The sequence below is a fragment of the Sminthopsis crassicaudata genome, chromosome 5, assembly GCF_048593235.1.
Source record: "Sminthopsis crassicaudata isolate SCR6 chromosome 5, ASM4859323v1, whole genome shotgun sequence".
Taxonomy (NCBI): Eukaryota; Metazoa; Chordata; class Mammalia; order Dasyuromorphia; family Dasyuridae; genus Sminthopsis; species Sminthopsis crassicaudata.
This window is the reverse complement of record NC_133621.1, coordinates 38,725,903-38,751,270: the sequence shown is the minus strand read 5'-3', so window position 1 is coordinate 38,751,270 and position 25,368 is coordinate 38,725,903. Positions and strand designations below refer to the sequence as shown.

Below are 25,368 nucleotides of genomic sequence, written 5' to 3'. Positions count from 1 at the left end.
CCATTATAGAATGAGAGAACTCTGCACAGGAAATTTCCATAATTTAACCAATGTCCTGGAGCAAGTCCATGGAGAAAGAGAGCAAGAAGCCTAACCACTTTGGCCTGAAATAGATCACATCTTGAGTCCAAAGCAGACCTGAATTTGAGGGGAGCAGGAAAAGACCCTGGATTTACTGTTCCTATTCTTCACAGGTTTCACATAGCTTGGCAGTAAACGTAGGAGAGGAAATATGAAGATCCCACTTAGATAAAGCTGGATAAGTCCACGCCAATCAGGAAGGAGGTTGCTAAAAACAGCTTGAGAGGCAGAGAGAAAGAACTCGTTTCACCCTGAAAAATAAATGTCAAACTCCAGGTAGATCCAGAAAAGTTAAGTGAGAAACAGAAGAAAGTTAAAGTTAAACAAAGAGAGAACACAAAGAGAAAAATTCTATTCTGTTCAATACTTGGCAAAGTATTTTCTGAGCTCTAATCATGTGTTTAACAGGGAGGTAGATGACGAATAGTAAATTGTATAGCATAACCTTCTCTGAAAAGTATCTCGGATTTCATTTCATCCAATCCCTTCATCTTACAGATAAAAACCTGAATTGGAAGAATTAAGTTTGATAACAAAATATAATGTAAGTTACAGAATGTTAGCAACTGATGGTATGTCTTCAGTAGTAATAGAGTTGAAAGCCCAAACTACAGTAACAAATCCAAATCTGTTGCCTTCAGGAGCATTCTTATTTCAAAATTTCAATAGTTCCTGATTAAACCTCCCTTAGGACTATCTCCACAAGATTATGACCCACCTTTTTATGTTGTATTATTCTAAAACCTTGTACTTCACAGAGAAAAATCTACTCAACACAGCTTCCTTTCAATTCTTTTAAAATATCATGGGGACCAAGAGAAAACTAAGGCTGTCCATTTGTCATTCCTCACTCTTGCTTCAGGATCAGCACTCCCTCTTTCCGCTCATATATGTGCTTGATGATATCTCTTTAACCACTGCTAAGTTAGTTACAAGTCATTGTTGATAATACTTTACACTGAGTGAGCATATTATCTATCATGAAATAAAATTAAAAATCAAAGAATCATAAAACCTCTGGGTCAAAAGAAACTGCAAAAGCTATCTACTTCAAATTATATCCAAAAAAGCCTTCTACAGCAACATCTCCAAATATGATCTTTCCACCAAGCATTTATTCAGTGTAAGAAGAGAGTGGAGTGATGGTGGTTTCAAAATAAAAAAAAATGAATCTCTGTCTTGAAGAGGCTTCTTTTTTATGGGAGCAAAGGAAGAGAACAATTAGTCTCTGAAAAAGGCTAGAGAGCAGAAATGCTTAACTTGGACTCCAGAAACTTTTATTTACATAGACGGATGGATGGAAAGAGGAAAGGATGGATGGAAAGAGTGATGGATAGATAGACAGAGAAAATGGATAGATAGGTGGGTATATAGGGAGACAGACAAACAGCCAGAAGATAGAAAGATACAAACACAGACAACAGACAGAGACACAGAGAAAGACTTGGGGGAGGGAAGAGAGACAGAGACAGAGAGACAAATAGATCAAGAAACAGATAAATGTGCATTTCAATATACTCTTTTATAATCCATTACATTTGAAGTTACACATTTTAAAAAATTTCTGAGAAGGTGTCCATAGGCTTTACCATACAATCAAAAGGGGCCAAGGTGAAGAACCCTATTGCAGAAGGAAAAGTAATTCAATGTGGACCACAAATATAAGAGATTTCTGCCATGACCAAAGCAAAAGGATCAAACTAAAGGAGGAATAAAAATAGCAAAGTTATTCTTAGCTCAAGTAGGAAAAGCAAAAAAAAAATCCAAAATATTCTTTTAGAGCATGGGACATATGAGGGAAAGGAGAGAAAGAAATTACTTAAAATGTCGAGACAATACACCTGGCCTGAAGGATTTGATAATGAGCCAAATTTACAGACTAAAGAACAGAAAGGACATTGTGGTTTTTGAAGGACATTTGGAGGAAGAACATGGCTTCCTAAGAGAACAGTGTTAAACATTACAAAAACAATTTTTTAAAAAAATATTCTTGTTCAATATTAAATTAAGAATAAATATTCTCCCTTATTTGTTAGGCTTAGATGTAAGGAAGGGGGGAAGCCTCAACTTTTAAAGAAATAGACTTTTAGGGAGTCTATCTAATAAGCTTGTGCTAAATGAATTTTTTTCGATATTTTTGTTAAAATATAATCTACTTCAATCACAAGGGCCTCATCATTCTCTGCACCTGTCAAGTCTTTTTCTTTTCATTTCTTTTTAAAGAAAGTATCCATGATGGACTTGTTCTTTTCAACAATGAGGTGATTCAGGCCAGTCCCAATGGTCTTGTGATGGAGACAGCCATCTGCATCCAGAAAGAGGACTATGGGGACTGCATGTGGATCACAACCTAGTATTTTCAGCTTTTTTGTTGTTTGCTTGTTTTTTTTTTTCCTTTTTGATCTGATTTTTATTATGCAACATGATAAATGTGAAAATATGTTTAGAAGAATTGCACATGTTTAACTTATATTGGATTATTTGTTATCTAGGGGAAGGCATGGAGGAAAGGACAGAAAAAAATTTAGAAAACATTTGCAATAAGTGGGAGGACATTATGTTCAAGTCTTGGACTAATTTTTAGGATTTCTGGTCTTAACGATGCATACAATCATTTCTAATTAATAGTCATTAAATGATCTCCCAACCAAAGTAATTAATGTTTTATGTCCAATGAGCTTTTTGCTGATCTCAATAAGTAAAGGATCAGGAATAAAATAAGAAATGTCCTCCCTAGTGGAAAAAGGAAATATTTTTTGTTAGGGCCCGAGGCTAGAGGCTACAGCAGGGATTCACATCAATTCCTGACTATAGGGATTATGACTCTGTTTTATGCTTAAAATTAAAAAGCTCTTTTCAGTAAATAGTCCTATGCATCTTTACTTTTAATCTATGCCTCAGGAACAATGTTTCTTCCAAATAAAAATTTTAGCAAGTTTTCTTGTTTGGTTTTAGTGTCTTTTGGGGGGGAAAGATTATTTTTTTTGTTTTTATACAAAATTTTTGGATGGTAGGAATCCACATTAACTACAAACTTTTTGTTCAAGATGCACATTTTATTTTTCTCCAAGAAGCTCAGTTACATTTTATCCATTTAATTGTAGCAACAATCCCTTATCTCTTCTCTCCTGGCTATTTCCATTTTTTCATTCTACACCAAAAGAGAGATTCATTCTCAAGGAGAAAGAAGGCATATCAGCAAGGGATTAGTCATCTGTACCATTCTCACCTCTGAAGTCTAGATCAGGGTCGGAAAGTCACACTGGTCTTCCATGACCAGCAAAAGGCCTCTCCCTAAACTGCTAGTTCCAGTGGCCACTCTCTGGCTCAGTCCTTTCAGCACAAAGTAAAGACTGATTCCCTTTGTTTGGTATAAATGAGATCCAAATCAGGGCTAAGAAGTCAAAGATCTGATCCTCAAATTGATTCCATCGAACTCCAAACCATCTGTGCTGCAAGTGATTTTATTCAGGAGTTTGGATCATTAGTCTTCAGAGACAAAATTACACCATGGATAAAGACAGAGATTCCTATATTTACATCAGAATGTATAGCTGGATCCTTGGAAACATTAGAAATAATCTGTTCAAATGAAAGTCTCCCTCCAAAAGGGGGAAGGCTCTCTGAATAAGGCTCTAATCCCAAGGAAATCAACACTTAGATGCAATTTATTTTGAATTAATAAGCCAATTTACCTTCCTTTCTTCTATGAGTCAGAATAAAAATGTGGCTGTTAACAAGACTCATCAATGGATCTCCAAATGTCTTTTAACATTTCCTCATCCACCTATTATTCCTGTGGGATACACAGGTGGCCCAGATAATCATGTTTTGACAGATGGAAAAGTTGAGAATATGTGTGAGAAATATAGCCCTCATATCCTGGCTTCTAGCCCAAAAGGATACTTACTCATTCTTGATGAGAGCAGTTTTCTCAATTAGAAGAATATATTCATGTTTTTTCATATGTTTACTATTGAACATGTGAGATTCTCTCTCTCTCTCTCTCTCCCTCTCTTCTTCCCTCTTTCCCTCCCTCTCTCTGTCTCATCTTGTCTTTCTCTTCTTTCATCTTTTTCTGTCTGTCTCTGTCTTTCTCTCTCTGATTCTCTTTTTCTTTCTCCCTCTGTCTGTCTTTCACTGTCTATCTCTCCTCCTTCTCTCCTCTCTCTCTTCCTTCTACCACATTTCTCTCTTCCTTCCTCTCTCTCTCCCCCTGTCTTTTCTTCTCTCTTCCCCTCCCTCCTGTCCCCCTCTCTTTCATCTTCCTCTGTTGTCTATGTATCTCTGTCACTCTCTTGTTCTGTCTCACTGTCTCTGCCTCTCCTCCTCCTTCTCTTTCTTTTCCTTCTTCCCCCTTCTCTCTCTTCCTTTGTCTCTTTCTTTCACTCTCATTTCACCTTACTCATCATTTTCATCTCTATCTTTCATCTTTCTAATTTCTCTGTCTCTCAATTCTTTTATCTCTCCATCTCTGCATCCAGCCTCTCTTTCCTCTGTCTCTGCCTCTATCTCTTTGCCTTTTTCTTTCATTGTCTGTCCTCCTTCTGTCTTTTCTCTCTTCCTTTTCATTCTCTCTCCTCCTTTCTTTCTCTCCTTTTTCTATTTTTCACTCTCATCTTTCTCTTTCATTTTTTTTCTCATCTTCTCTTTCTCACCTCTCTCTGCCTATCTCTGATTCTTATCTTTCTTTTCTTTTTCATTTCTGTTTCTGTCTTCCCTTTTGAAATTCAGAGGTTGGGTGAATAGGATTTACCCTTTCAATAAATCAATAGATATTTAGTAAACACCTACTAAAAGTCAATATCTGTGCTAAACAACAAGGAGAGTAAAAGAGGCAAAAAAGCATTCCCTGTCATCTAGGAGCTTGCTGATTAATGTGGGAAAAACAAACTAAATACAAAGGATAAATAGGAAATAACAGAGGGAAAGCACTGAAATTCAGAGGAGTTGAGAAAGTGTACAGTAAAAGATAAGGAAGCAGTGCAGCCATTTAGCAGAGATGAAGACCATTCCAGGCATGGGGGACAATCAAAGAAGCTGCCCAGAGCCAAGAGATCAAGGGTATTAGTTCATGGTATAGTAAGGAGACTGACCGGTGTCACTAATCTAAGAAGACTGGAAAGGGAGGAGGTGGCTAGGTTAGCAAAAGCTTTGAATACCAAGTATATGGTGGTGTATTTGATCTTAAAGACTAAAGGGGGTCACTGGAGGTTTTTTGGTTTGGTTTTATTTTTTTAGAGTGGGCATGACTAGCATTTTAGTTGTGTTGATGGGTGAATGGAATATGTGGATGGAAGAGAGCAAGAGACTTGAGGCACACAGACATCCCAGCAGAAATTGCAAAAAAGTTGTAAGGTGAATAAGGGCCTGCCCCATAGAGTGGCAGTGTCAAAGGAAAGAACAGGGCATATTAAAAGTTGTTGCAAAGGTGACACTGATATGCCTTGGCAACAGATTAATTGTGGGAGTGGGGCTAGGAGACAGTGAGTTGAGGATGACACTCTGGTTGCAAAGATGAAGAACTGGGAAAATGGCATTGTTCTTTACAATAACAGGGAATATAAGAGGTTTGGGGGAGAAGGATGAGTTCTAATTTGGACATGTCAAGTTTCAGATGCCTGAAGCACATCTAGTTCCAAGCATCTGAAAGGCAATGGAGATGCAAGATTAGAAGTCAGCAGAGAGGTTGTTGGGATATAACAGGTAGTTCTGAGAATCATCAGTATAGAGATGATTATTAAATTCATGGGAGCTGATAAGAATACCAAGTAAATGGGTATAGAAAGAGAAGAAGATTCTGGCCATCTGTGAAACAATTGCAGTTAGAGGGAATGATCCAGGGGATGGCTATGCAACAAATGATACAGAGAGGAAGCAGTCAAATAGGAGGAGAACCAGGAGAGAGTAGGGTCCTGAACCCCCAAAGAGAGGAGTATATTAAGGAGGAGAGAATGATAAACATATCAAAGGCTGCAAAGAGGTCAAGAAGAAGGAAAACTGAGAAAAGAACAATGACTTTGGTAACTAAAAGAACATCAATAACTTTGGGGAGGGTGGAATGATAAGGTCAGAATCCAGATCTAAGGGGTTAAGAGTAAAAGGAGAGAAAGTAGAAGCCTTTATAGTAAATGGCCTTTTCAAGAAATTTAGCCACAAGGGGCAGAGGAGATATATGATGAAAGTATGTTTAGAATGGAAGGATCAAATGTCGGGGTTTTCAGAATGGAGGAGCCATGGGCAAGTTTGTAAGTAGATGGAAAGAAACAAGTAGACAGGGAAAGATTGAAAATAAGTGACAGAGAAGCAATGGGGGGATTTGATGGAGGAGACAGAAAGAAATTGGATCATGTGAACAGATTGGGAGATTAGCCTTGGTAAGAAGCAGGGATACCTCATAATGTGATGCACATGAGGAGTGAAGGAAGAGACAGTGGCAGGAGGAGAGAGTTCTTTTTCTTCAGCCCACTCTCTCTCAGTCTGAGGCATTATCTCTGTGTACAACTATGTCAGAGTGGGACAGAAATAAGGGCCAACAACCTGCCATCTGGGGGAGGGAGTAGGGGGAAGGAAGGAAAAAATTGAAACAAAAGGTTTGGCAATTGTCAATGCTGTAAAATTACCCATGCATACATCTGGTAAATAAAAAGCTATAAAAAAAGAAATAAGAACCAAGCCCTTAATCTCACTGGAATAATAACTTCCCAAGAAAGCAAACTCCTTCACAGAATGCAGGTTAGCACCTTAACTGTAATTTAGCTTCAGAGAGCCCTGTGCTCCATGCTAGTAAATGTCAGAGGTGAGACCTTGAACTCAGATCTTCTTAACATGGAGGCCAACTAACCACCTATGCTATGCAGCTTCTCTTCAGGCCAATTGCGCCTGCAAATTTAACTGAGATGAACATTGGCATGAGTGTTCACAGATCTGTCAGCTGGTGGCCACTTGATCTCTCACCGGTGTGATCTCCAAGCCTTGTGCGAATTCCTTGGTAGCCATATTCAAATTCTTCCAGGATCTAAGCTAGTCCTAGACTAGAATGAATATAAATTCAGATTCCAAAGAAAGAAATAGAAATGCATTCTTCCTCCATCCCCTTTCCCAACTCTTCACTATGCAGCCTTTATGAGTCAAATTTCTCCTTCCTAGGCTCCATTCCCTTTATACCTTTTCCTTCTATATACTAATCTATGTTCTGGGCTTGTAAGAAAGAGGAAGAAAGACAAAGCAAAAGAGGGCAAAATGGGAATGATAAAGGGAGTCTTCAACTCAGAAATAAGGACCTGGCTGGGGTGGAATTAAAGTTGTCAAAAGAAATGGGCTGAGATGCTACGATAGAATGAAGCCCAGTTCAGGAAAGAGCTATGCCTCTTAGTAGCTTTATGACCTTAAGCCAGCCCCTTTATGTGCCCTAGTGAAGTTTCCTCACCCAGAAAACAAAGGATTTGGGCTTGATCCAACTTTAACATTTCTCCCTCCCTCAAATCTATGCCAAAGGATGACTTTAAACAAACAAACAAAAAAACTCTGTCTCTTCTGTAACTCTGTGTCTCTCCTTTTGTCTCTGTGTTTCTGTGGCTCTGTCACTTTCCTTTTCTGTCTGTTCTCAGTTCTCATTGCACTACAATCTTACTTTGATAAAATTCCTCAAAATAGGCCTAGCTTGATGGCTTCATTTGCAGAGTTGTATTTTTTTTAATTTCCACTTCAGTATATAGGCTAGTTTCACTCACTACTACTTCTCCCTCATCTCCGCCACCTTCAAACCTCCCTCTAGCATCATTTGATCAATTGGGATCATCTTGCTAACTAAAGTAGTCAATATTTTTAAGAGTAACAAACCAAACTTAAGTAAAAATTCTTCCAGGGACTTAAAGTTCTTTCTGGTGACCCCCCTCCATGTAATACCTCTGCTTTAGAGGCTGATTCCTCAGACCCTGGTGAAGAAATTAATATCTTCTTTCTAGAAAATCAAATTGGGAGATGATTAGAACCGTTCTTGGTTACTCCTAGAAATGCTCTGGGGCTTTTTCCAGACCATTTGCCAGGGTCCCGGCAATTCCAAAAGAGACATCCTATAAAAGCAAACTTGGTCACTAAGAATCAGAACCTGAAGAAACCAAATGAGAAGACAGCTTGCTTGCTTTTTATTAAAGAGCAAATATTTTGGAGACAATGTACACAGTCAGGTGCCCATGCTGCTTTCTGTGCTAGGCAGATGCCACAGAAAGTTAAACAGTTTAACAAGCCCCTTTTCCTTAAACTGCCAAGTTCATGCAGTAAGCAGGACCCAGGAGGAAATGCAACTCCTGACCATCTGGGGCTTCACTGTGAGGAATGCACGTTGCCAGTATTAATAGGCCAAACAAGGAGTTTGAGAAGCCAAAAAGCTAGGAGAAAGAAATTCTAGGTCATGGGTTGGAGACAAATACCAGAAATTATCTGAAAAATGGTTTCTTTAGCTCATCCAGAAAATGTTTCCATGAGCACTGTTTACAAAGGCAGGAGATATCTCAGAGTTATGATTTCATCTATACTGATGAAACTCCTCCCAGTAAAGACTGGGACCTGTACAGCAAATTCTACTCTTAGGTGCCTGGGGTATTGAGGAATTGATTTGCCCATGATCACACATTCAGATCTGTATCAGCAGGAACAGGGCAGGATTAGACTCATGTCTCATTGAAAAAAAATAATAACCTATGGCTCTTAATTGGTAGATACAGATATGTTGTGATGTACACACAGTGTCCATAGTGCTCTCTGGGTGCAGATGTCTCTCTCCATCACAAGACTATTGGAATTGTCCTGACTCACCTCATTGTTGAAAAGAGCCGCATCTATCAGCATTGATCATTGTATAATCTTGTTGCCATATACAGTATTCTCTTGGTTCTACTCACTTCACTTAGCATCAGTTCATGTAAGTCTCTCTGAAATCATTAAGACAGTATTTCTTGACTGGGGAGTAGCTGAGGTGTAAGAATGAAATGGATAATCCAGAAAAAATTGCTGATAGTTCAGAAAAACCTTGAAAGATTTGTATGAAGTAATGCAGGGTGATATGAGTAGAATAGGAGAATAATTTATCCATAACAATATTGTGAAGACAAAGAACTGACCAATGAAACCACAAAGCATAGTTTCAGAGAATGGATGATGAAACAAGTAATTCACCTACTGACAGATTTAATAAACTCAGAGAACAAAACAAGATATAGATTTTGGCCTCTGTGGGGATTTGTTTTCTTTCACTAGGGATATCTGTTACAAGAGTTTTGTTTTTGTTTTTTCTTTTCTCATTGAGAGGATGGAGGGAAATAAAGAAAGTAAGTTTTTATTAAGGGAGGCAATTAAAAAAAAAAGAATGCCAGTTGTACAATCAGAAGACTTGAATTCAAACCCATATCTGTCACTTAATACTTGTGTAGCCTCACAAATCTCACTGGAGTCTGTCTTCTTATGTCTAAAATAATGAGATTGAATTAGAAGACCTCTAAAGTATCTCTAAATTTTTGTATTAAATACACCCAAAAAATCACATAATTACTGTACTAAAACATATTATTTCTTTCTGTATTCGTGCTTATTATCACTTCTCTGTCTTTACAATTTTTTTCCTAAACATGGAATCATAGACAAGGCTAAGAGCATGTCTAAGCCATTCTGGAGGAAAAGATTTAGCCCAGATTTGAACCTTTTGTAGATTTCCCTAGATCCTCACATTGAAGCTCATGCATTTTGTTCATAGTAAACACTCTAGTCTTTACTAATAAACCATTTACTTTTATTTTTTAAAGACAAGACTATATAAGGTATAATTATCTAGTTTCTTAAACAACCTCAGATTAAAAACCACAAATTTTAAAAGGAAGAAGGAGCCTCTAAAGGCAGTCACACAGACAGTAGCAAGAAGTGACAAGAAAGAAAATATGGGACAAAGAACATAAAGGTAAATACAAGAACTCATAAAGCACAGCAGAGAATCTGCGATTTATTGTAGAAAAGACTTCCATCTCAAGTGCTTAAATATTATTTCAAAGTTGAGAAGTTTAAAGTTAAGATTTAGTTATTTAAAAATATATATTCCCAGTGGAACTCCATGTCTTCCAATGGTGCCAAATAAAGGAGATGTTACTCTACATATAAATTCTATTAAAATAGCAGATCCCAAACCAGGAACATATGAATATTATGGGAATAAGAAAATTCCATTGTAATAGGTTAATAAATTACAGAATAAGAAAAATCCCTTTTAGACAAATAACTCAAATAAGTTTCCAACATAGAATTATGAAAGATAAACAAGGTCCTTCCTTTTATATCATGCTATTTTCCCCCTGAATCTCTATGGCAATCCCATAATGCCTATACACTCCAGAATAATGTTGATTTTTTTAAGTTTAGAGAGAGAGGAGAGAGAGAGAGAGAGAGAGAGAGAGAGAGAGAGAGAGAGAGAGAGAGAGAGAGAAGGAAGAAGGGAGAGAGGAAGAAAGTGTGTGTGTATACACACATATATATCTGAACGATATACTATATTTTAATTATAGGTTAATAAAAAGTAAAGATTAGGCTTTTTTCCCATTCAAGTTCATGAATCCCTTGAAATGTGTACATGAACCTCAGGTTAAGAATCCTTGTCCTAGATGGATTTCCTCTTCAACCAAGGCTCTATGCTAACTTCTAAATAACTACAAGTATATGTATCTCATATTTGTATATGTATATATATGTATATATATATATCACATGTATAGATAGATATCTACATATATCTATATGCACAAACACTCAGAAACACTTCTAAAAGGGTCTTCAGGATTATGGTGGCCATCTGGCCACATGAGAAGATGAAAGTTCCCATTGCCCTAGAGAGGCCTATCTGGTTTGTCAGTCAATATAAAAAATTATCATAACCTTAATAAATGGATATTAAAACTAGTGCATCTACCAATAACACAAAACTGAAGAGGATGAGGAAAAGAAGAGACATTCACCCTCTGCAACTTGTCCAAATGTGGTGTTTCTCTATGTAAAGATGCTATTATTTGTATAACAGTCAAAGAAAATTTGAGAAATTCTATTATAAATAACTATACTACATTTCTAAAATTTCTGAGTTGATAAATAAAGATGATGGCAAAACCTAAAATGAACCACCACTGCAGCTCTTCCCCATCCAATTCCATTCAGGAACAGATTTCATGCCCATCTATAAATCTTTGGTTCCACCAGAAAAGGGATATTTGGAGAACCAAAGAGATCCCTCATCCCTTTGCCTCTGATTATAAGTCTGGCTACCAGAGATTGTATTAAAATATGAAAAATTAGGTGTTGATCCTCTAAATAAAAAAAAAAGTTCCTTTCAGTATTAGCTCTTTCTCTAGAACACAGATTTTCTTCAAAGCAAAAAAAAAAAAAAAACCTTTTGTTTAATGGACAATAAATTATGGACGAAAATAAAAATGGTGAATAGTACCACACAGCTATATTCCATCATCGTTGTTTTTAAACTAATCTATGTCTTGTTTAAATGTCACAAGAACTGAATCATCAAATCAATGATTTCCATTGGAATGGATTCAGAAGGCATCTTGTCTGACTTGTACCTGATAACAATGGTGTCAAACTCAAATAGAAGTGAGATCACTGATCCTCATATAAGGATACCTAGGGGTCACATGTTGACTTAGGTTTAAAATGCAAGCAGTCTTACACCTCTAGAACACTCCTAGGAAATGACAGCTTCCTCTCCTTTTCTACATCCTAATGTGCTCAGCAGATGCCACTGCAAATGACTAAAGGGTTACATTAATCCATCTTGTTCTTGAGAATTTGAATTAGCAGACCTTATTTTTAGTAACTTAGAAACTTTGAACTTACTTACTATGTATACTAGTTATAATACTATATTAGTTACTATGCATACAATACACAAATACATTGATACTGTTATTGTTAGTTACTCCCTCAAATATTTAAACTGAAGCACTTAATAGGGTTAGATTATTTCCATATGGTTATATATGACCCTGGGGCCAGGACTATAATCTCTCCTATCCCAGTGCTCAGCAGGAGACTACTAGATCACACGCAGTGTCTCAAGCAATGTCCCAAGAGCCCCCTTTTTTTTCTATTTGACAAAGATCAGGCAGATGACATACGACCACCGGTAGGGTCTTGAGCACTACTTCCCAGGGCTCCATGCAGCATCTTCCCCCATTTGACAAGGATCAGAGCCAATGCTCTGTGATTTAGTAAAAGTTTTCTTCTACCAACCACTCCCACAAAGACAGCACTGTAATGAAACTGAATAGATAAAGAGTATCAGTCTTACTCTGTAATTCTTGGTTATTTTTAAAACTCCAAGATAAATGAAAGTCACCAGGAAAAGAAAAACAAAAACAAAAACAAAAACAAAAACAAAAACAAAAACAAAAACAAAAAAAAAAACAATTGAGCAATCATGCCCAACGTTCATGGCAAAAACTAGCAAAGGCTGGGTCCTTTCTTTACCAAGCTCCCAGGCACTAACATGGGATTTGTCTCAATCTCGAGCATCAGCCTTGACTCTGCTCTGTTCATGGAGTTCTACAGCTGGGAGTTTACTAGATTGCTTAAACTGAACACGTGCACTTCTTCCCAAAGCTGTAATAAAGCACATTTGTGGGACTCTCCAGAGACCCCGAGCTCTTAATTGTCTTTTTAGTTTGGTGAGTTTTCTTCATTACCAAGCTAGGAGATGGTGCGTGCAATTCTGTACATTACACTCCATCATCACGCTCCTTCTCAGCCACGGGATGGGGGGAGAGATTTGGCCAGCTGCTACCACACTAGTGTCTCCAGCAACCCCCCATCATCTAATGTCTTGGCTAAATGAATGTCTCACTCCTCTCTACTCCCCATTGCTAATCAGGAAAAGAGGCACTCTCCTGTGCTTTTTTATGAATTTCCAATTTTCTCTTCAAAGAGTCAGTTTTGAGCCCAAGCCGTAGGAACTGATGCTCTCAAGCAGATGTTGCCTCTTCCTCCACTACTCCCCATCTGTATTTTTGCCAGCATTCAAATAAAGGATATGTGAAGGTAATGAAATCTTCCCATAGGTCTAAGTAATCTTCAATAAAACCTCCCACAGCTTTTAGCGCAGACAACTCTTCGCTAGGGACTGTGACTAGACTCTAATAGCTGTGCGAGCTCATCAATGTGGATGTTCCCTAAACAATTCAGACTGCAATCCCTCCAAACCTGCCCCACCAGTGACACTATAATCCATGTCACCCCAAAAGTTTGTCTCAAAGGGTCCACCCACCACATGGAGAGCCTGCCTCTCTTTCTCATGAGACCTCAATGATTCCAGTGGAATAAACCAAATCATGAATAATGAAGAAGAGTTAGAAAGATTCCCCTGCTCTACTAGCCTAGGAAACAGTTGAACAAGAAAAATGTTGCTGTATGACTAACACTACTGCCACCAAATCCTAGAATATCTGTTGTTCATTTGGCAAGTTATTTCCTTCCTAAATAAAGTGATTAATGTGGGACAGATGGCAGATTATGTGGTGTGGGGGTGGTGGCAGTATGACGAAGCTTGGAATATGGGTAAGAAGTAAGGATAAAGGTGATAAAGCTAGAGGGATGTGGATGTCCTAAGCAAACTCTGCCAGGTCTTTGTAAATCCCCCAAAATGCCGGGAGTCCAGTGACTCCCGATTATCTCCCCTGGTCCTCCCATAAATCCTTCTTTTCTGTTCTTGTCTTTTCTCCTAATGTCCATCTACATTCTAGAAATATTGGTTAATAAAAAGCAATTTTTAATGATAGGCCATACCATGACTTTTTCTGGTCAAGTATTTCTATGCACTATTATTAAAACATTCAACAACTGCCAGATTATTCTGCTATGTGGGGAACACCAGTGCCAAAGAACTGCTGACAGACACTGAAGCAATGGCCTCCTACCAACAAGAAGGTAATGGCAAAGATTTGGGGTTTAGTTTTGCCTTACCCTGGAGTGGTATGTAAGGCAACCTTCGAACACGCTTACATCCTCATGGCCCATTAGTTCTGTGTTTCCTCACTCCTTGCTTCTTCTTGCATGCTGAACCAGATGCTGGAAAACAAAAACAAATGTCTGATGAAGGAATCATCCCCACCTATTCTGTTCACAGCACATGGACAATATGAAGTAAGTTCCCTTAGGACAACTACAGGGACACTTCCAAGTACAAATGTTAAAAGGATGTGTTATATCTGGACATAAGTGTCATGAAAGACTGTCCCAATAGTCCCCAAGGGGCCAAAATTTCAAGTACATATTTAGAATAGGGACAAGACAGGATTTCATACCTGGAAAGATCCTTAGAGAGCACCTGGTACAACCTACTCATTTTACAACTAAAGAGACTGTATCATTTATGCCCTGTAAGCCTGGAAAAAGAGTCAAGGCAGGCATGTAGTCATGTGTCAAAAATGGGAGGAGAGTTAATGATGGAAAGCTCAATGTCTATACAAATATTCATGAAATAATGAATATTTCATTTATTAGCTACCCCAGCATGTGGGATAGGTTATTCTGTAGAACAGTCTTGACAAGAATTATGCAGAATGAGGAAATGTGGATGAACTATTCTCAGCAGGAATCCACTGAAGTACTAGAGGAATATTGAACCTTACAGAATCCACATTTATTCCATTTCTTCATTCATTCACAAGTGTTTTCCAAATACCGATTAATTTGAAAATCCTTCCAAGTGATGGTTTTTAATTCCCTTGCTGAGATAAGAATAGGGCCCACTCTGATACCAACACAGATACAAACTTGAAAAAGAAGGTGCTCACTCTGGTCAAAAAGCCTAATTGGGAAGTTAGTTGAAGTTACTATAGAAAGAGCTAATGGTGCTAAAAGTGGGGAAAAAAACAAGAAGTGGCAAAAATCAAGGAATTTTGATGAAAAGCTATTTTTCAATTAGTTATTCATTATTCATTAAAATTATTATAGAATTCAATGGTTTGTGTTAAGCTTTAATTAAAATGTATTCACTCCCTAACTCCTAGTAGGATAGGGCATTTTTCCATAAAGGACCCTCAACAAAACCAGAAATATTACTTAATGTAGCCCAAATAGAAGTGTGCTGGTGAAAGTTACAACATAAAACAGGGTGGAACTATAAAGAGAAGTGTGGATTTAAATCTGTCTTCAGGATGAAGCTTTTACATGAAGGGAAATCACATAAGTCCAAGGCATCTCACATGCTGTGTTTCCTGTTGCTACAAAAGTAACACTGTACATATCAAATGTGTTTTGTTTGTTTATATTTATGTTTTGGGAGAGGGTTCTTTTATTTCTTAAAAGTTTACCAGATGAAACTTTACATCTGGGGGAAATTCTGTTTATTTTCAAATTAAAAGGGACCCCTGGTGCCTTCCACTCAATCTTAGAATAGACATCTAGAGAGATGAAAGTATAGAAAGCAGTGGGATGGAATGGCTACGTTGCTGAACTTCAGAGGCATAAATACCTGAGTGCAAATCTAGCCTAACTCCCTAGTTAGCTGTGTGATTTTAGATAAGTCTTTTTAACTGAGTTGGCTTCAGGATTTTTCTCTGTAAAATGAGTGTGTTTGACTTGATTACCTGGGACTTCCTTTCCAGCTAAGATCTTTAGTATGAATGGGCAAGTCAGTTCCTTTTCTTGGGCCTCAGTTTCCTCCTCTGTAAATTGAGAGTCTTAAACTAGATGACCCTGAATCTACCAGCCAAATGATTTTTAGAATAAATAAAAACAAGTCACTTTACCTCTCTGATTCCTACTTCCTCCTCTGGATAATTGACAATGGATTATTAATAACCCATGATTTGGGGAAATCCAGAATTCTCCCCCTTCATAAAAGTGTGTGTTGGAGACATTGTCTAATTTGATTCTCACACAAGCTCCAGCATATATTACAGATTGAACTTCTCAGGTTACATGCTTAGAAGTTAGATGCATTAGTAAAGTAACATAGTAAGTGGTATAGCCTAGTTTTAAACTCAAATATTTTTGCTCTGAGTCTAGTACTATTTTCATTGTAATATGTTGTCTTTTTTTTTGATGATGATTTTTTTTATTTAGAATTTTTTCCCACAGTACATATGCATGAGTAATTTTTTTATAATATTATCCCTTGTATTCATTTTTCCAAATTATCCCCCCCTCCCTCTACTCCCTCCCCCCGATGACAGGCAATCCCATACATTTTACATATGTTACAATATAATCTAGATACAATATATGTATGTAAATACCATTTTCTTGTTGCACATTAAGTATTAGATTCCGAATGTATAAGTAACCTGGGTAAATAGACAGTAGTGCTAATATGTTGTCTTTTAAATTAGAAAATAAAATATAATAATAAGTACAACACAAGATAAGGAGGGAAATTATTGGATTGGGTTCTGCTACTAAATCAAGTTGACTCAAGTCAATTGTTAATTTCTGGGCCTACTTTTTTTTCTTCTGTAGAACAAAGAAAATGGGCTACAAAGTTCAACATTCACTAATTCAACCAAATGCAGGTACATGCCAGGCCTCAAGTTAGGTATGAAAGGCACACAAGAGAATCAAACCTCATTCTCTCTCTCAGGGCTCTTACAATCTAGCAACAAAGGGGAGATGTACACAAATCATTAGGAGAAGGTGAGGTATAAAAGAACAATAAGAAGCACAAAGAAAATGTCCTGGAATTTCACAGGAAGAAAGATGACTTCTTGTAGGGATGGAAATGAGGAGGGAAAAAGAAAGATTTCATGGAAGAAAGGGTATATGGAACTGAAGGATAAGTAGGAATTCCCAGAAGCTTAGTGATGCAAGAGATCTCTGAAGTATTTAATCTAGAACTTCTTAAACTTTTTCCACTCATGATTTCTTTATGCTTGAGAAATTTTTAATTTCATATAGGCATATTAAATGGGTATACAAATCAAACATTTACTGATAACAAATCCTAATTTTGTGATCCCCAAATTCAGTTATATGACCCATATGAGGTTGTAATCCACAGTTTGAGAAGTTTTGACCTTGTTCAGCCAATAAATACCCAAAGAGGAATCCACTTTACCACTTCCCTGACAAGTGAGAGAAAGGGAGGAATGGAGGAAGTCTTTCTATAGTGCCAACTATGTGCCAAGTACTATGCTAGGTGCTTTACAAATAGTATCTTATTTGATCCTCACAACAAATCTGTGAAATAGGTGATAGTGTTATCATCTTCCTCCCTTTAGATTGAGGAAACTAAGGAAAACAGATTTAAACAACTTGCCTAGAGTCTACCAGAAAGTGTTTAAGTACAGACTCGAACAAATGGTCTTCCAGATTCTATTTTGGAAATCTCTAGTAAGGGTGAACCTCCCACTTCCTAAGGCAACACAGTCTATTTTTGGTCACTTCTTAATGAAAGACATAGGCCAAGCAAAAAAAAGTTAAGGAAAAAAGGATATGTCAAAAATAATAGATATATAATATATATAATATATATGTAATATAATATATATATATATATAATATAACATATTATACTAGACATACAAACTTCTACACTCCCATTAATAGAAATACAGGAGTTGGTCTCCATCTTCTCAGAGAAGTAGAAGGGAAGGTCTTTTGCAGAATAAGCGGTGGTTCAGTTGGGTATACAAAAGTTGTAATAAGAAATAAATTAAATATCAAATAAATCAATCAAATAAATTAAAAATCAATAGAATAATTACTTGTCAAACATCATTTGTCCAAGTTAAGGCTTAACAGCTTGGAGTTGTAATGGGATTGGTTTCAAGATTTCCCCTCCAACATCACTAAATATCCTAAGAGAAAAATCAGAAAAAGTGAAGGAGGATGGGACTTATCCCCACCCCAGTGACAGGTGAATAGAACGAAGAGAAGAGGAATTTCAGAGTGTTAGCTAAAACAAAAGTTATTAAGAGTGGAATCCACAGTGGGAAGGAAGTGGGATCAGAAAGAAGCTGGTGGGCTAGAAGGGCCTGAAGGCCTGAAAACTGCAATGATGCAGGAACCTATTTAGTAGGGGGAGAAGAGTAAGAATGAAAGAATACACAGTCATGGTCAGGTACAGGCCATCAGGACTAAAATTGAATGAAATGGAAAATACAAATTAAATGAAGTCAAGAATTAGAAAGTTATTTTAGTCCGACATATAAAGCATCAGAAGGAGTATGGTGGAATGGTAGTGCATATTTATTAGATATATCATCTAGAGCAAGTTATTTAAGCTTCCCGGGATTTATCTACTAAATCCTAAATAGACTACAATCTACACTGGGAAGAGTTTGACATCCTGATGAAATATCAAAGTCCTCATTCAATCATATTCATACCATATGGATACCTTCTAAATGAGAACTTCATAGGGGCCTTAGATATATTTCATGTGAATCAAAGAATTCTAGAGATGAAGAAGCTCCTTGTAAATGCTATTTTCCAACTAAAACTCAAGTAGCCTAAGATTTCTGATCATCTTGAGATAAACCCAATCCACTTACTTGATGTGCTGCTCACATCCTTGGTTGTCCAGCAATTCCCACAAATTAGGTAATTATACTCAGGAAACTTCTAGTTTAAAACTCTCTCTATGGAGAATCAGGTTTAAGGAAAGCTCACACCTTCAGTTCCAGTTTGCTAAATCTTTGTTAAACGAGGAGACTACCCTGAGAATTATCACAGCTGCTCCACTGATTCCCAGTATCTTTGACCCAGTGGCATTGCCAATGAGGTAGCTAAACTTTCCAAATAACTATTTTAACCAGAAGAATATGTTTTAAATGTATTGGAGTATGGCAATTTTGGACATGGCCAATGTGGACATTTCTTTTGCCTGATGATGAATATTCGTTATAAGGATTTTTTTTTCCTTTATCCACTGACAGAGGGGTAGAAAAGAGAAAAAAATTAATTTATTTAATTTTTTAAAAATAAGATATTCAAGTAATATCACCAAATAGGGAACAGAACAATATCTAGTAATATCTTTGCATTGATTTCTCTTTTCTTTACTGAAACATATGAAGGACTGAGAAGCCAGGCATTCTTAATCTAGGGTTTGCAAATTCTGCTAACTGTACTTCTACAAAATTGGTTTCTTTTTTTAATCCTATGTATTTTATCTCATATAACTTTATTCTGAGAAGGCATCAATAAGCTTCACCAGATGCCACCAGGGTTAAATACTCATGTATTCTAGTCTTATGTCCTCATTATCAGGGTAGCTTCTAAATGAAAAATTCCTGGAGACTTCAGAAATTCATCAGTATAATCAAAGATCCTCAAAATGTCAGAACTAGAAGGGGATCTCAGATACTATCTTGTATAATTTCTTCAATTTACATATAAGAAAACAGAGAGCCAGAAAGAATGTGACATGCCCAAAGTCATATAATTAGAGAGAATTAGAAAAAGTTTTGTATTTGGTGAAAGAAGACCTGGATTTAAATCCCAGCTCAGGTAGTTACAAATTGAATGACTCATATGGGTTCTACAGGCTTCTCTTTCCTTTTCCTCTTAAGGGTATTGGACCTCTAACTCACTTCATGTCTAAATCAATGATCATACTACTATTAGTAATTTCTCAGCTTAATACAATACTTATTTCATTTGATCCTCATAACAACCATCTGCAGGAAGACTATCATTATCCCCATTTTGCAATTAAGAAATTTAAATCTGAAGAAAATTAAATAATACAAAAATTGTCTGATTTGGGAAGTGGATTCAAATCTTCCTGAGTTCTAGTCCAGTGCTCTAACCACCATGCCAAGGCAGGAAAAGGTAAAGCAGCTGGAGCCACAGCCCAATGCCAGCCCCCCAAGTTCACTAGCTGAAGTGCTGGCCCCAGCACGGATAGCAGCAATCATATCATTTAGATGGGTACAGAAAGTGAATCTTCTAATGAGCCCTGGACACTGCTGAGTCAAAGATAGAACTGCCCTTGAGAGCAACTGCTGTGAATGAAAGGCACCATTACTACTGAACCATGCCTTGCACTTGATCCAAACTTATAACAAGTTCTTTTCAATGGGACCCTGCCCTTCACTGCACAGCAGTGTGAGGCTGCTACTGCACAATTTCCTCTGAAAGAACAATTCCACCCCACGCTTTCAAAATAATGGGGCTCCCAGAGAGTTGTTACAAGACAACACTTGAAAATTTCCTCTTGTCTAATGAGGTTAATGAAATAATTGCTCAAACTTTGGGTCACTTTTTGCTAGTCTGACCAGAAAGTGAGCCAATTACTTCCTTAATAACTTTCTTAAGTGCAGGAGTTTGGGGTGCTGGTTAGGAATTTTATAGGGACTTTGAAATGAATACTGGCGCTGACTCTCAGCTGCCTGCAGAAGCTAGTCCTGCAGTAGAATGATACCATATTCTATATTCCAAGTTTGCAGTAGGAGGAATTTTTTTAGTTATTTTTCATTAATTAAAAACTCAACTTTTTAAGAGCCCTATATATATATATGCACACATACATATATATGGCTACTGATCCTCTAAACCCCAACCCAGAATGATATTTTTAAAAGCCGGAACCAAAATACATAGAATTACAAAGAAAACAAATTATATTGAAATTCAATTATCAGAATTTGTTTTGAACCAAGTTCACAGGTGCAAGAGGAAGGACCCCAGGTACGGTGGATGAAAGGCCAAATGTAGAGGAAGAAGGGGTTCAAATTTTGGCTCTGACACATTTTAGCTGTGTGACCACAGTCATGTTACTTACTTCTCAGTTTTCTAGGAAATATTAGATACTAAAATACAGGGGAAATATACTTGTTTATTTCTTAGATAAGAAAGATAGCTTTTAGAGCAAAAAGAAAAGAGAAATGGACGGTCTACCCTTCCATGAACAAATAAATAAATAAACAAACAAATCTACCCATCCTTTCCTCTTACTTCCAGAAAATTCCTACAATGGTAAGGTTACAAGTCCCACTCACTCTCCAGTTGTTACTTTCCCTTTTCAGAGGATACCTGCACTATATTACCTTCCTTAGGCCTCTGATGTTTGCTTAGGCTTGGGTTCTCAAGTCATAAGTATGTTTTCATAGACAAGCCCAGATTTGCATATTGGCTTTTGTGCAAAGAACCAAAAGCAAAGAAGATATTTAAAAATGCAATTAAATCCACTGTAATGATATTAACCTTACGGTCAATTAACCAACCACAGGACTGCAAAATACTATGCTAAGAACATTTAATCATCATTTGCTATCTCCTTCCCCTCCCCCTCTCAAAAAAGATGCAGCAAATGAAATAACCAGTCATTCATCTTCAGTGATTGCACCCATTATTTCAACTTGTTAGTTGCTGCTCAGTCTTTCAGATGCATTCTCCTTGTGACTCTTTCCAACAGAGAGCTGACACAGCTTTTTTTCTTTTTAATCTGAACATTGCAAAGGAAGGTTTTGCAGGACTACAGCTGGCAATTACCCTTTTAAACCTCCTACTGGAATTCCCAGAGACAGCAGCACCATCTACTGGTGGGGAAGGCAGAATCTAACACCCACATGCTTCCCAGAGACTGGGAGCCAAAGACTTGGGGAGGGCTGGGACTTACTGCTAGCTTTGTTTCCAATTCCAGACATTGCTAGCATAGCTAGAGCTTAAATCTTCCTTCAGAGAAATACAAGTTACCTCCATAGGGACCTCTCAAGCAATAATAAATGGCTAGTCCTCTAGTGTCATTAACACCTCAGCATTCAAAAGAACCCTAGTGGTCACTGCTGCCCTATGTAGGAACTCCTTCATATAGCTGGAAACTAATGTAAGCACAAGCTAAGCAAAAAGTGATGCAGCTCTTCCTGTAGAAAGCCTTTTCACAAGGTCCAACCAGGAGAAAGTGATAGGTTTGCCATATGCTTAACTTTCCTATAGCACTTTCCCTCACCCATTTTCTCCATCATATTACTCTCCAACCTGTAGCACCTAAGAAGAGGATTCAGAACCATTCTTCACTTGGTTCCCCTGAGCTTTTTTGTGCATGTGGCCACATATCGTCTCCCAAAGAGGAAATGATACTGTAAGATGGGTAGATTCTCATCTCTAGCATTCCATCTCTCCTTTCCTGTCCCCAACCCTGGAGAGTTCAAATAACTACTTAGTGCATAAGTTAACACTCTAAGACAGCCAATTCTTTAGCTTTATGCACTACTGAGTCCCTCCTTTTCAAAATGAAGATGCTGATCTAGAAAGAGATATTCTACAAGATCCTTTCCTTCTCTACCATTCAATGATTCTGAGTCAGTTAAGTTTTTAAAAGAATTTGTCACATCCTTCTATATATCTGGGGCAACAAACTACATTTTGCTTAGTTAGTAACCAATTATTTTTTCACTTCCTTTTTTTTTTCCTAGTTAAGCTTCATAGCAGCTGGTTGTTTTTGTTTTTGTTTTTTTTTTTCAAATTCTTTTTCCCTCCACAAAACAAATCAGAAGTTGTTGCCTATTCCCAATAATTGTACCATCAAACCAAAAGCCATACTAACATCAAGAATTCTACCCTAATTTTTCTCTCATCCTAAATATGTTGGAAACTGTAGACATTTGGAAACTAGGAATATTATCATGGTTCTAATGGAAATAAAATTATTTCTTGTAATAAAAAAGACAATTATAGCAAAGAGCAAAGAAGAGGCAGGAAAATGGGAGAGAGGGGGTTGAAGTAAACAGAAAACTGGCATTAGACTGTCTCAGAAATCTGCCTCCTCTCCCATGCTATGCAGTTTTAACTGTATTATTCTCAAAATTAGGAATGGAATAAAATCCTTATAAAATCAGTAAATGGAAGAGTTTCCTATCCAGCAGGTTGGCAGATGAGCTCAATGCTGCCTTGAATCAACCAGGTGAATCCCCAAAGAACTTTTACATCTTCCTACTGGAGTACCATATGGAATGTTCTTTTTATCGTGAGCTTTGAGAAAAGCGAGAACTGAGGCAAGGTGTCACCGGTACAATCTCAACGTGTTCTTTATACTTCATTTTAGTATCAATTGACATAAGACATCCCCTCAGCTCTTTCTAGGGACCTCTGCTAAGTGACCTCTTACAGAAGCCAAACAGCTTTTTCAAAACATACTATTCAGAAAATGACGAGCTCTGAGGCTGCCTAATTCCGGTGCTGCCTTTTTTTCCCTAAAAAAGCCTGTAAAGGCATTGACTGGCAGCAGTGAACTGTCGGTGTATGTACTGCCAGAAAACCTCAGCTAACAGGCTCTCCCCAAATCCTCTCCAAAAAACCAAATTTCCCTCAATAGTGACATATTCTGCAGTTCACTGCAGGCCTTTTTCTTCCCCAATTTATCTTAAAAAAAAAAAAAAAAAAAAGAATTTCAGCCTTTCCTTTAGCTCAATTGCACCAATATTCAATTATTTTTTGTGGCTTAAAAAAAAAAGAGTGTGCTGTTTCCCTTTCTCCAGCACCGAGATTGAATGTAGGTAAAAGTAGAAGCAGCAGCAGTCCTTGCACTCTATACTCTTTTGCAGGTTCCTAATTCTTTGCCTGTGGTCTCGCCCATTAGAATGGGAGTTCCTTGAAGGCAGGGACCGGGGGTTTGCTTTTCTTTGTATGGCCAGCGCTTGGGCACAGTGCGGCACTGAGGCAGCGCGGAGGGGAAGCTCGCTGACTGACCGAGGGCACTCCACCGAGCTCGGCTAAGTGGCGATGGGCTTGCAGAGCCACGGTAAGCAAACTGTCTTATCTTCCCCTTCCCTCTCTGCACAGTTACACTCCAGCTTCGGCGTTACTCGCCTTCTCTCCATTTGCCACGGTCCTGGATCCCCTGCTTCCCCCAGCCTGTCTCCCTCCCCCGAGCACCGCAGCCCCCGTGCACTTTGCAGCGAACAAGCAAAAAGTGACATCCCATCTCTCCGTGCCCAGCCCCCTCCCCCCGCATTAAAAATCGCCCCTCGAGCTGCCGCCACGGGCGGAGAAATATATATATCTATTTTTTTTCTGGGCACCATCCCCGGCCCATCTTTATCAATTAAGCTACCCAGGAAGATGCAAACCTGACAGGGCTGTTATTTTTAACTCCACTGCAAGCTTGTTGGGAATATTAAAGCCCCCACCCCCGGCTGTCAACAAAGGCAGCCGGTTCCGTTCGAAGCTGAGCTGGGCGGCGGAGTTGGCTTTGCACCTGAAGCCACATTCAATGGGGAGGCGGGGGAGGGGGGATTGCAAAGAAGACGGGGAGCCGCTGCACTGGATTCCACGGTCCGGCCTGATTGCATGTTTGCACTCCATCCAAAGCAAAATCGCACTCTTCCGAGTGAGAGGCTAACAATGCTCGCCCCCCTCCGCCCGTGCTCCCCCCCGTCCATTCATTCATTGCTGGCGGCTAATTTATGAGAATAAAGAACAGCGGTTCTCTCTTACCTCGGGAGAAGTGCAAACGCTCTCGCAGACAGCGGCGACGGCGGAGAAAGCAGGCACTGGCGCTCAGCGCGCAGACAGACGTGGGCGCTCGCGCTCCCTCACACACAGACCCACATTCCCAGACGCGCGCGCGCACACTCCGACTACCCGGCCCTCGGAGCCCGACTGCAGCCCGGGAGGCCGATAGCACGTGTGGCCTCGCGAGCCGCGGTCACGTGCAGGCGCCGGCCAATCGCCGGCCTCACCATCCCCTTCTCCCACCCGCACCCCCCTCCCCACTCCCCACTCCCACCCCCAGCTCCTCTCGTACGCTCCTCGCAGAGCCGCCTCTAGGCTCCTGGAGGGCTCGCGGGCATCCCCGGGGACGTGCTCCCCGCTGCCTGCCCGCTGGGGGCAGACTCCACGGGGAGCCGCGCCATCCCCTGGCGCTGGGCGCTCGGCTCTCGGCCGCTGTCACTGAGCGGTGGCCGGAGACTGCCCGGCCCGGCTCCGGGCTGCAGCCACGGACAAAGGGAGCCCCGGTGCGGGGCGCAGCGCAGGAGCCGTCCCGAGTCGTACGGCCCCTGCATGTCAATGAGGCCCGGCTGGTGCAGCGGAGCAGCCGGGCTATTAACTGAGACTAAAGGCAGCGTTTGCAGAGGCTCTGTCGGATTCGCGTTCGTTGCACCTTTGGCCACTCTGCGAGCAAGAGGAGCGGGGCATCAGCCACCCCCGGGCCGCCGCTTCAGGGCAGTGGTCGTAAAGGCAGTGAAAAGCGCCCGGGCTCCAGACTCCCCTTTGACAGTCCATGACACTCCCTTGGGCAATTTGTAAAAAGGGGTGGGGGGGGTGGATCAGATGCCATCGAGAGCCCTACCAGCTCCA

General features: G+C 39.1%; 1 protein-coding gene across 9 annotated transcripts in view; it reads right to left on the bottom strand.

Moving 5' to 3' along the window:
* TMEM108 (transmembrane protein 108) overlaps positions 1 to 24,724 on the bottom strand; it is a 346,872-nt gene extending 322,148 nt beyond the window's left edge. For 4 of the 9 annotated variants that reach the window (XM_074271195.1, XM_074271196.1, XM_074271193.1 and 1 more), the window contains exons 1-2: positions 24,505 to 24,724; positions 14,086 to 14,190 (exon numbers count right to left, since the gene is read on the bottom strand). The gene's annotated coding sequence lies outside the window, so the exon portion shown is untranslated. The remainder of the gene's footprint in view (positions 1 to 14,085; positions 14,191 to 24,504) is intronic. The other 5 variants (XM_074271202.1, XM_074271200.1, XM_074271199.1 and 2 more) reach the window with 5 other exon arrangements.
* Between the last annotated feature and the right edge of the window lie 644 nt (positions 24,725 to 25,368).